Raw genomic sequence first — 12,662 nt, 5'->3', positions numbered from 1 at the left:
TCTCGGCAGACAAGGACGATAAGACTGATCTCTCACCTGAGATCACAGTCTTGTACTTGCCTGCCGAGAGCTGAAGAGTGAGAGTGTGCGCGCGCACATGATCTCCTCTCTCCAGCTCTTGCTGTTGACATTGTCCATAGCGGATTGGGCAGTGTCACAGCGATGTTACACGCCCCCTTGCCAATTACCGCCCCATTGGCAGTTCATGGGGTTATTTAAATATCGGGCGCCAAATATTACAGCACAGATATCTAAGTAAGGAAAGAGGGTAGGAGAAAAAATATAAAGTGCCCCAGAGTTTGTGCAGCCCTGACCATTACATGCTGCACTCAAATGCAAATCTGTGGGCAGGTGAAAGATTCTCTTTAAAGTGTAACAACTTTTTAAAAAACTTTTGACATGTCAGAAGTTTTGATCAGTGGGGTCTGAACACTGAAACCCTCCACTAGTCGCTAAAACTAAGCTGCAGAAGTGCTCGGGTGAGCGGTGTGCCGCTTCAATTCTGTTTGGCTTTCCTTGGAGCAGAGTCCTTACACCGCTCACTCGGCTGAAAGTCGATCATAAATGAAGCGGCACAGCGCTCACCCGAGCACTTCTGCTGCTTCGTTTTAGCGATCGGTGGGGGCCTCAGTGCTCGGTCCCCCACCGATGAAAACTTCGGACATGTCACTATGATATATAAAGATTTGAGGCACTAAATCAAATAGAGAAAGTGCCTGGGACTGTATGTGATAGGGGGATGGAAGGGGGGGAAAAAAAAGTGCGGGAAAAAATCAGGAGCAGGGATTGGTGGGACAAGGGGATAGAGGAGGGGTTAGGAGCAGATAAATAGTTGAGGTCAAGGGCAGTTCACTATCTTACCTGCTGGAGCTGCAAACGTCAGACGTCTGGTCCTGTGAGAGATCTTCCTCTGCGGTCCAGGGCGTTTTCCGGAGTACAGATGGCGGATGAGCTGATGAGGCAGGTGGCACAGCGGGTTGCCACGGAGGGTACAAGCTGGCTGGAGGTGTTCCTGGCAGGGGATCGCAGGCAAGAGGTGTTACCTGCGGCGGTCATCGGTGTCAGCAGCGGTGGAGTCCCGTCGGCGTCGGCAGTTAGAGGTGCGGTGTCGGCGAGACGCAGACGGCGAAGGAGACGGCATGGAAGAGGACATCGTCGTGGTGGTCACGGGCGTCCACGCCATCAGGTTGAGAGACGTCGCCGTTCCCGGAGTAGGAGTGTGTCTTCCAGTACAGCATCTTCTTCGCCGTCCCAGTCGTCGTCGGGAGCTAGTACACCCAGCCGCACGGGAAGGAGATACACGAGGAGTCATCGGCGGGAGCACAGGGATCGTCATTCGTCTTCGCTGGTTCCAGTTCCATAAGTCGCCTCAGCCTGTCCACCTGGTGGGGATCTGTCTGTGGTTCCGGTATCTGGGAGAGTTGATGCACCCTCGGAAGTGACGAGGACGCCCTTCTCCGGTGAGTCTCCATGTGGGAACGCATGGCTACCTAAGGGTGATTTATCTGCTATTGATTTAGTTTCGGCATTAAAAAGCTTGTTGGATGGTTTGGGTACAAAAGGCGGAGCTTCGGTTCCGTTGGTTTTGCCAGGGGGGGCTCAGCCTCCGCCTGAGCGGGTGGCCAGTATGTCTGGCTTGGCATTCCGTGATTCGCTGTTTTGTGGTGTTGCTCCTTTAGGTACTCACCTGTCTTCTGAGATCAAGGACAAGATATGGGCACATGACTTTGTGGATGTTTGGTCCTTGGTGTCGGTCGATCATGTGACGATAGATAAGGAGCGTGTTTTCGAAAGAGGTTCGGAGAAAAAGGTAAAAGTCGCGAAAACTTTTGCCAATTGGCTCCAGGGTTTTTCTACCTTGGCTCATGTCATCTGTCAACGTTTTCCGGAAAAAGGGGCCGAGCTGTTTGTGTATGTAGACACTATATTCAGTGCCCACAAATTGCACGGAGGTGCAGCTTGGTGGAGATATGACGAGGAATTTCGCTGTCGGTTGGCGATGACGCCTGACATTGGTTGGGCGTCGAAGGCGACGGATGTGTGGTTACAGCTAATTTTGGCTCAAAAGCAGGCTCGGCCCTTTCAGGCAGGAGTCGCAGTTTCGGGTTCAGCACCCGGGATTGCGGCGCAGCGCCCAACAGGAGCATGTTGGCTCTACAATGAGGGACATTGCAGGTTCTATTCTTCCTGCAAGTTTCGTCATGAGTGCTCCATCTGCGGGGGTGCCCATTCCGCGCTTCGCTGTTTCCGACGGGCAAAACAACCTTCCAAGGTGGGTCCTGCCGGTGCAGCGGAGAACTCCGGTGAGCGCTCTCGCGATGGAACCGTGGCTCGCCAGGTATCCCAAGAGACAGGAAGCAGACTTGTTAGGTCGGGGCTTCAGTGAAGGTTTTTTCATTCCGCATGTTTTTCTTCGGTTTTGATGTTGTCAGATAATTTAAAATCGGTGAAAGAAAACATGTGTTTGGCACGGGAAAAAGTGCTGAATGAGGTGTCTTTAGGCAGGATGGCGGGCCCCTTTGGGGAGCCACCTTATACGAATTTACGGGTTTCTCCTCTTGGCTTGGTCCCCAAAAAGGAACCGGGGAAGTTTAGGTTGATTCATCACCTTTCCTTCCCTCGTGGGGATTCGGTCAACGATGGGATTTCCAGAGATGAGGCTGCAGTGTCTTACACGTCTTTTGATGTGGCTGTGCGGTTGGTACGGGAGGCAGGCGTAGGTGCCTTGCTTGCTAAATCGGACATAGAGTCAGCTTTTCGTTTGTTGCCTGTGGATCCTGCCTGTTTCCATTTGTTGGGATGTCGGTTAGATGAGCAGTTTTTTGTAGACATGTGTTTGCCTATGGGTTGTGCCATCTCATGTTACTATTTTGAAGTTTTTGGTTCCTTTCTGGAATGGACGGTTCGTTTCAAGACAGGTATTTCTTCAGCCATTCATTATCTAGACGACTTTTTATTTGTAGGTCCAAGTGATTCAGGAATATGTGGTTATTTGCTGAAAACCTTTCGAGTTTTAATGTCCGAATTTGGTGTCCCGATAGCAGAAGAGAAGACGGTTGGTCCGGCTACGATTTTGTCGTTTCTGGGTATTGAAATTGATACGCAAGAGATGGTTTTCAAATTACCTGACGACAAGCTGGCGCGTCTGCTTTGTACCATTGACGAATTTGTTTTATCAAAGAAGGTTACCCTGAAGCATCTTCAGTCACTGTTAGGGTTGCTGGTTTTTGCTTGCAGGATCGTTCCCATGGGTCGCGTTTTCTCTAGACGCCTATCATTGGCGACTAGGGGTATTTCGCGCTCAAATCATTTCATTCGTGTCACTAGGCAAATGAAAGATGATTTGCGCGTGTGGCAGACTTTTTTGCGATCTTTTAATGGTAGGGCGATTTGTCAGTCGGAGGAGGTTTCCAGTTTTGAGTTACAGCTGTTTACAGATGCTGCTGGCAGTGTCGGTTGCGGTGCGGTTTTTGGAGCGGAGTGGTGTTTTGCACGTTGGCCTGTGGGCTGGAGTAGTATGGGTCTGACATTGAATTTGACACTTTTAGAACTCTTTCCCATTGTGGTTGCAGTGGAGTTGTGGGGTTCAAAGATGTTGAATAGTCGCATACGTTTTTGGACGGACAATATGGCAGTGGTGCAGGCTGTTAACAATTTGTCTTCTGGATCATTGCCGGTTTTGGCGTTACTTAGGCATCTAGTTCTACGTTGCATGCAATGTAACATTTGGTTTCGGGCTACACATGTGCCGGGTGTTGAGAATAAAATCGCAGATGCCTTATCTCGTTTGCAGATGGGGGTCTTTCGGGAGCTTCACCCGGGAGCACGGCTGGAAGGGGAGCGTTGCCCGAATCACTTATGGGCCCTGGTCGAGGGGAACTTGCCCGGCTAGTTCAAGGTTCTGTGGTACCAGGTACATGGCGGAGCCATAATAAGTTTTGGGCGGAGTGGTTGGAATTATCTGGCGGGGTTTTTCCTACAAATGATGAGCGGCATTATGAGGTTACGTTGGAGTATTTGTCTCGGATGCGTACTAATGGTTCTTCGGTGTACACGGTTTCAAAAGGTTTGACTGGTATTGCGTTTATGTTGAAGTTGTGGGGTTGTACTGATGTGACGAAAATGTTTGTTATTAGACAGGCATTGAAGGGGTGGAAGAAGGAGCATATTGTGAAGGATGCTAGGAGGCCTATTACATATGCTTTATTACTAAGGATGCTGATGGTTGTTCCGGCTGTTTGCTTTGATCCTTATGAGTCTGTTTTGCTGCGTACTGCTTTTTCTTTGGCCTTTTTCGCAGCATTGCGGGTGAGCGAATTGGTGTCACCGAGCGCAAAGCGGTTTGGGGGTCTTCTGTTTGCGGATGTTTTATTGGAGGAAAAAGTGGTCCGGGTATGTGTGAGACGGTCCAAGACTGATCAGATGGGCGTTGGTGTTTGGTTGTGTGTGAATTCATTGGGTGGTGAATTCTGTCCAGTTCGTTTGGTGCGTGAGTTTTTGTCTTTTCGAGCTGATGGGGTTCCTTTCTTGGTACATTCTAATTCTTTGCCGCTTACTCGATTTCAATTTGGAGCCGTTCTTAAGTCTTGTTTGGAGCATTTGGGCGTTGATCCTTCTGAGTTTGGGACTCATTCGTTTAGAATAGGGGCAGCCACGGAGGCTAATGCTTTAGGTATGGGGGAGGAAGATATTAAACGTCTGGGTAGGTGGAGTTCAACTTGTTATAGGTCCTATGTGCGTCCGGATCTGGTGTTGTTTTGATTTTCCTTGTCATTTCAGAACATCGGCCGGAAGTATGGATAGTTGGCCATTCTTTTATTTTCTGGGCGGCTCGTCGGGCTGAATATCGGCCTTTAGGCCTCAGTCTTGGGGTGTCATCGGCCGAGGTGCACTGGAAAGGTATCAGAGGGCTGAGGTGGGTTCAGCTGTTGCCGTTAATAGTTGAAGTTAGTCGGTAATGCCGTGGTCCAATTGTGCTCGTTATACATGTTGGGGGAAATGATTTGGGAAATGTGAAATTGTCGGAGTTGTTGTCCCTTATCAAGGCTGATTTAGGTCATTTCAAACAGCTTTTTCTGATTGTGTGATTGTCTGGTCTGAGGTGATTGCACGAACTCATTGGCGAGGAGCTAGAAGTGCTGTGGCCATCGAGCGGTCAAGACGGCTGTTGAATGTTCGTATTTCCAGGTTTGTTCGTTCCATTGGGGGGGTAGCAATTCGTCATTTGATGTTGGAAGGTGACAATGGGGACTTTTTGTTATCTGACGGCGTTCATTTAAATGACATTGGGATCGACATCATGCTGTCGGGTCTGCAGGATGGAGTGGAGGCTGGTTTGGCATTGTGTGGTGGGGGTGGTCGGAGTACCGCGTAGGTGTTCGCGGTATCCTCCTTGGCGGAGATAGGCTCTGAAGAGTAAAATCCGGAGAAGAACCTACATGCGCGCCGCTTCACAGTGGGCGGCATCACAGGAGATGTGAATAAATTAAGTGGTTACTTCAGGGCCATGTGATACAAAAATGTTTGGTTGTGTTAAATAAAGCTGTGGCCATTCCCACATTCTCCAAGAAACAGATTTCGTTGCTTTATTGGTTTATTAAATGGGGTAATGATGCATCAGCGACACTTAATATGGGGATAACATTAGTACATGCAGTCATCTATTAATGCGATTGGTGCAAGTTTTAATTACTTTTTATTGAAAATGATTTGTACTTTTTGAGATACAGCTGCTTTGTATTCTGTATACAGAGCAGCTGTATATAGCGCTGAGACCTGAATCCATTAGGTCGCCTATTACCGATCACATCTAAGTTATGAACTTAGATGTGATCGGTAACAGCTCGATCCTGCAGGACCCGCTGACCTGACGGATACAGGATACAGCGCTATATACATTATATAATATATTTATTTTAATTAGCGGGGGCAGGTTTATGGGGAAGGATTAGGGCCTGTTCACATCAGCGTTGGCTTTCCTTTCTGGGGTTCCGTGGGAGGTTTCCGTCGGGTGAACCCCGCAACGGAAAGTCAAACTGAAACCACAGCTTCCGTTTCAGTCACCATTGAAATCAATGGTGACGGAAACATTGCTAATGGTTTCCGTTCGTCACCATTCCGGCAGGTTTCCGTCTTTGTGACGGAATCAATAGCGCAGTCGACTGCGCTAATGGTGACAGAAACGGAACTGTGGTTTTAGTTTGACTTTCCGTTGCGGGGTTACCTCCGACGGAACCCCAGAACGGAAAGCCAACGCTGATGTGAACAGGCCCTAAGGCTTCTTTCACACTAGCATTAATATACATTTACCGCTCTTCCGTCAGAGGAAGAGAGGATCAATACGTTAAACGGAAAGCAACGGTTCCATTAGAATTACCATTGCTTTCAATGGTAATTATTTTGTATCAGTTGCTTTCCGTTTGTCTCCGTTCGCTAAGTTTCCGTTTTTTTTTAAAGGAAACAAAAGTGCAGTCTGCAGAACTTTTATTTCCGTTCAAAAGAACGGAAACCTAGCGAACGGAGACAAACGGAAAGCAACTGATACAAAAGAATTACCATTGAAAGCAATGGTAATTCTAATGGAGCCGTTGCTTTCCGTTTAACGTATCCATCCTCTCTTCCTCTGACGGAAGAGAGGTAAACGTATATTAATGCTAGTGTGAACAAAGCCCAAAACAAAATATTAATATAAAAAAAAAAAAAAACCCCTGCCAGGATTTGAACCAGCAACTTCCATATGTAAGGCAGAGAAGCTAACCAATACACTATAGAAGCTGTCATATTCAATGTGTCTGAAACTGTAGTAGTTGAGGGATTATTCAATGACAGGCACTATCAGTCTATCCTATCTCTCTGCTGCGTGTGGGTGGTGACTGGTCAGAGACTCACAGTCAGACTGAATGCCGCAGCTGCTGCATGCAGTGTGCACTGGGAGTGACTGTGAGACTCACCAGTCACAGCCCTGATTGTAGCTTTCCCACGCTAATTAAGCAAGGAAAGCTACAAAGCCAGGAGTATACTGCAAGTGGGGGGGGGGGGGTTTGGGCGTTTTACTGACAGCAGAGGGCTCTATAGGGGGGAATTATCCCCCCACCATAGAGCCCTGACTAGTTACTATACTGAAAGGTTAGGGGGGTCTGAGCATCTGACTGACTGCTCTAAAGGGGGGGCAGAATACCCCCCCTATAGAGCTCTCTGCAGTAAGTCAGACAGATGCTCAGACCCTCCCCCACCCAGACTAATCCTTCCATTATAGTGATGTGAGGGCTCTATGGGGTGGATTATTCCAGCCCCATAGAGCCCTCTGCTGTCGGTAAAATGCCCAGACTCCCCCTTGCAGTATACTCACGTCACGGGTCCCGGTCCCAGCAAGGCAGGAACTTACCTCGTGCTGCTCGTGCTGCTCGTCGCTTGTCGCTCCTCCTGCAGACTTGCTCCTTTCTCGCTGCATGTGCTGTGTACAGCGTCAGAGAGGAGGAGGAGTGTTACAGACGTTCGGCAAGTCTGATATGTGCGTCTGCATGGCCCCTCCCCCTGGTCCAGTCCGTCCCGGGATGAAAATGCCGCCCCCCACGTTTGGGTAGGTGGTGCCGCCTGAGGCCGTCGGCTCACCTGGCCTCATGGCAGATTTGGCACTGACCACACCCTCGATTTCCGAATGGCGCTGTAGGGCTTCAGGACTTGATCTGACAAGTCAACCCCTCCCATGTACCTATTGTAGTCCAGCATGCAGTCTGGTTTGGGGGTCTCTATACTGGTACCTCGTACAGGTACATGGGTACTGGTGTGGTCATGTATTCTTGTTAATACAAGGACATCTCTCTTGTCCTTGTACTTGACACACAATATGTTGCTGCTAGATTGTGCCCTGCTCTCACCCCTTCTGAGTGTTTGACCAAGCAAAGTCTTAGGGAGGCCTCTCAAATTTTTTCTAGCAGTGCCGCATGCCGCAGGACTTCTGGAAGCGAGGCACTTGAAGAGTGGGACGCTGGTATAAAAATTATCCAAGTAGAGGAGGTAACCCTGGTCCAGCAGTGGGTGCACCAAATCCCACACAATTTTTGCATTAATTCCCAGTAAGGGGGGGCATTCTGGGGGCTGAATACTGCTGTCCTTCCCTTCATACATCCTAAATTTGTAGGTATACCCTGATGCACTCTCGCACAGCTTATACATCTTTACGCCATACCTTGCCCTCTTACTCGGCAGGTACTGGCGGAATTGAAGCCTCCCTTTAAAATGTACCAGGGACTCATCAATAGAAATACACTTCTCGGGGGTGTATGCTTGGGCAAACCGAGCACTGAAATGGTCTAATAGGGGTCTCAGTTTGTACAAACGGTCAAAACTGGGGTCATCTCGGGGTGGGCACTGCTCATTATCCTTATAATTTAAGAAGCGAAATATTGCCTCATAATGCATCCTGGACATGGCCATACGGTACATTGGGGGTATGGTATAAGATGTCCATGCTCCAGTAGGTCCTAATGGATGGCTTTTTCAGAAGCCCCATGTTCAAGTGAAGTCCCCAGAACTTGCCCAACTCTGCTACATCTACAGGGGTCCACCTGTAGGATTGGGCATAAAATGATGTAGGGTTCTTAGTAATATACTGTTGGACATATAAATTTGTCTGGGAGACCATAAGATCTATAAAGTCATCAGTGAAGAAGAACTTGAAAAAGCCCATTTCACTGAGCCCTGCCGTATTAAATTTTAACTCTGGGATTTTGGGCTCATAAATGTCTGGTGTGGGGGTCCAAATGGGGGCTTGAACTGCGGCGGGGTCATTTCGCTCGGGGGCTTCAACTGCACTGGTGGTCAAGGGGCATCTCCTAGGAGGTTCCTCTTCTTCATCACTGGATGAGGAGGTGGATAAATAAAACAGAGTCTCACCATCCGACGACTCTGTGTCGGAGGCAAGAAATGAATATGCCTCATCGGCACTAAATATCCGTTGGGACATGATTGATTTCTTTCCTAACTAGGAGCAATAGGCTGCTACCTAAACCAGCTCAAAAAATTGGTGTTTTTATAGAACGAGTGGGCTTCCCTGAGACTAAACCTAACAAGGGCGAGGGTTCCTAAAACTAAACCTAACTAGATTTTATTTGAACTTCCCTGAGACTAAATCTAACTACGGCGACTATTCTCTGACACTAAACCTAACTAGATTATTCTGAGCTTCCCTAACACTAAACCTAACTACGGTGACGGGTGCCTGACACTAAACCTATCTAGATTATTCCGAGCTTCCCTGACGCTAAACCTAACTACTGTGATGGACCCCTAACGCTAGATCTAACTATGGTGATGGATTCCTGACGCTATACCTAACTATGCTTTTTGACGGTTCCCTGACACTAACTAACACTAATACTAAACTAACTAGATAAATTGTCTAAATGAAAAGGTTTTTTTTTCGTTTTTTTTTTATATATTTTTTTATTTTATATGTTTTATAAAGAAAAAAATAATCCCCAGGGACCAAGAAATTGGTCCTGAAGACTAAGAAGTGGTCAGTGATAGGAGATCACTGACCAAAAATGTGGGGGGAACACAAGGAGGAAGGGTAAAGGACTGGGTAGTGGATTGGGGAGGTGGGAAGCAGAAAAAAGTTGTCTTTTTTTCACTTTTTTTCACTCTTTTTCTTCTCTCCCTCTACTCACAACCGCTCTGAACGCCTCGCTATCTCCATCTCAGGGCGGGTGCGGCAGGATGTGATGTCAGGGAGAGGAAGTGAAGAGACCGATCGCCACTATTGGACAGTTACTCACTGACTGACCAATAGTGGCGATTGTGGAGGCGGGACCATCGCAATAGGTCCCGGCGTATTGAGCTGTGATAGCCTGCTGTCGGAAACAGCAGCTGTCACAGCTCGTGCACGCGCCGGTGGAAAATGGCGATGCATTTTCCCTGCGACATAATATTCCGTCGCTGAGCGCGAACGGTGCGGTCAGCGCGACAGAATATTACGTTGCTGAGCTCGAAGGGGTTAAATACATTGAATACACAGTGTCAAGAAACTTTAATTTCACTTTTTCAATGGTTTTCAGTGACTTAAGTGATAAATTATCACGCTGCAGCAAGTTATCAGAGTCAGGATAAGGATTGCTATATCTGTACATGACTCCAAACAAAGAAACAAGAAGTTCATCTGCTCACCAGGCCGTCCATGTGTCCAATAAACTCTCGGTGGGCGGATAATTGTCCGGTTACTTTATCCATTAAAATGGAGACGATCCAGAACTTAGGCTACATTCACACGACAGTGAAAAAAAATGGCCATTAAAAACTGATCAACTGGCAGTTTTTCATGGCCGTTTTGCATCATTGTGTCTGCAAATTTTTATACACTTCCAGTCCGTCTGTCCGTTTTTAATGGCCGTTTGACATCCATTTTGCATCCGTTTTTCATGGCCGTTAAAAAAACGGATAAATTTCATTTGTCTGGCTTCTTTTGTCCCAACCCCCTGAAAACACCCAAACAAGGTCATTGTCATGATTGTTTCACAGCCACCCTGTAGATGATGCCACACAGCCCCCCTGTAGATGATGGCACACGGACCCCCTGTATATGATGCCACACAGACCTCCTGTAGATGATGAAACACAGACCCCCTGTAGATGATGGCACACAGACCCCCTGTATATGATGGCACACAGACCCCCTGTAGATGATGGCTCACAGCCTCCCTGTAGATGATGTCACACAGCCCCCCTGTAGATGATGGCACACAGCCCCCCTGTAGATGATGGCACACAGCCCCCTGTAGATGATTGCACACCGCCCCATGTAGATGATGGCACACCGCCCCATGTAGACGATGGCACACAGCCCCCTTGTAGACGATGGCACACAGCCCCCTGTAGACGATGGCACACAGCCCCCCTGTAGATGATGGCACACCGCCCCATGTAGATGATGGCACACCGCCCCATGTAGATGATGGCACACAGCCCCCCTGTAGATGATGACACAGACACCTCTCCGGATAAAGCACCACACCCCCCCTCCCTGTGGTAATCTTCCGGGACTCTCTCTGTAAATTCAGGACCGTGTCGAAAAATTTGCTACAGTAGACAACAATGTCCCCTGTACTAGCGCCATGCTACAATAGTAGTGAGCGCAACAATATCCGTATCCGTAATTTTTGTCCGCCTGAATGCCCTACATACTCACCGATGCATGACCCTCTACGTCACGAGTGATCTCTAGTCTCACTGGTTCTGCGAAGGCGACGCGAGGACGTCATCTCGTCACCTTCGCAGAACCCATGAGACTAGAGACCACACCTGTAGAGGACGGCGCTGCATCGGTGAGTATGTGTCATTGCGCCGCCGATTACCAGCAAGGGAGCCAATAGTTCCCTTGGCTCTTGAATCCCCAAATCACAGAACCGTTTTTAACGGCTGTTACATGTATTGACGGCCGTTAAAAATTGATCCATTGACTTCTATGGGGGCCGTCTGGCCGTGAAAGCGGCCAAAAATAGGACATGATCTATTTTTTGACGGCCAATATTCACCGGTGGTTAAAAAAAGGCCGTGTGAATATACCCATAGAACATCATTGCTCTGGAAGCGGACGTTTTTTACTGTTGTGTGAATGTAGCCTAAAACGAAATTCAATAAAATGTATCCTTTATTAGTTCAGATGTTGCCGTCTCTACCTTGACTTTTAACGCATTAAATAAACAATCCCTTATCTTGACTTTTTCAATGGCTTTTGTTGTGTGATATCACGCTGCAACAAATGATATTTTATTTCACATATAGCGAAAAGTAGTAATCCAAAAATAGGTTTTTAACGTTTCGGTCTATACATTCAACCTTCTTTAGACACGGATATGCGGCGCTTGTGACCTCGGTCGCTGTTGGGTAATGGCGCCATTATTTTTGGATTACTACTTTTCGCTATATGTGAAATCAAATATCACTTATTGCATAATACCTTGGAGTGCTGAGTTCCCATTTTTTACACATTGGCGTGGAAGCCTACTCACGCACACTTGAAACACGGAGTGCTGCGGGATCAAGAAAGTATCACGCTGCAACAAGTTATCAGAGTCAAGTTAAAGATGGCTACATCTGTATAAAAGTATAAAATCCATCTAGTAACAGATTACACGTTTCATACATTACATGTTCTTAGTCGTAGCCCCTATAACCACACACGTATCTTTCTTCCATGTTTATAAACAGCAGTCCCATGTAACGCCTATATCCAGTGTATGCACAGACAGTCTATCCAGGCAGTAGGAGATAATTAGATGATGTAACAGATACTGCAGCCGCTTATGATGTCACTGATGATGTCATAGACAGTACTAGCCGTTAGGTTCTATGTGCAGCTGGATTACATATTTTTTACAATTTCTGCCAATGACGTCTGGACCGGGACTGTGATTGACTGTGTGATTGACAGGTAAGATGCAGCATTTTATCATTAATTCTACATGTTACTGGACACATGAAATATATACGCTCTAGAATTCTCATATAAGGCCAGATTCACACTGGACATTACTGCAGCAATTTCTAACCACACCAACACCTCACCACAACTATAAGATTGTAGAAGGATTTTTTTCTGGTGATTGTCGGGGGTTGTTTTTTTTTTTTAGACAAACAGTTCAAGTTCCAGTAAAATGTTTCTATTA

The sequence above is a fragment of the Rhinoderma darwinii genome, chromosome 2 (assembly GCF_050947455.1).
Source record: "Rhinoderma darwinii isolate aRhiDar2 chromosome 2, aRhiDar2.hap1, whole genome shotgun sequence".
NCBI classification, from domain to species: Eukaryota; Metazoa; Chordata; class Amphibia; order Anura; family Rhinodermatidae; genus Rhinoderma; species Rhinoderma darwinii.
Note: the sequence above shows the minus strand (reverse complement) of the source record.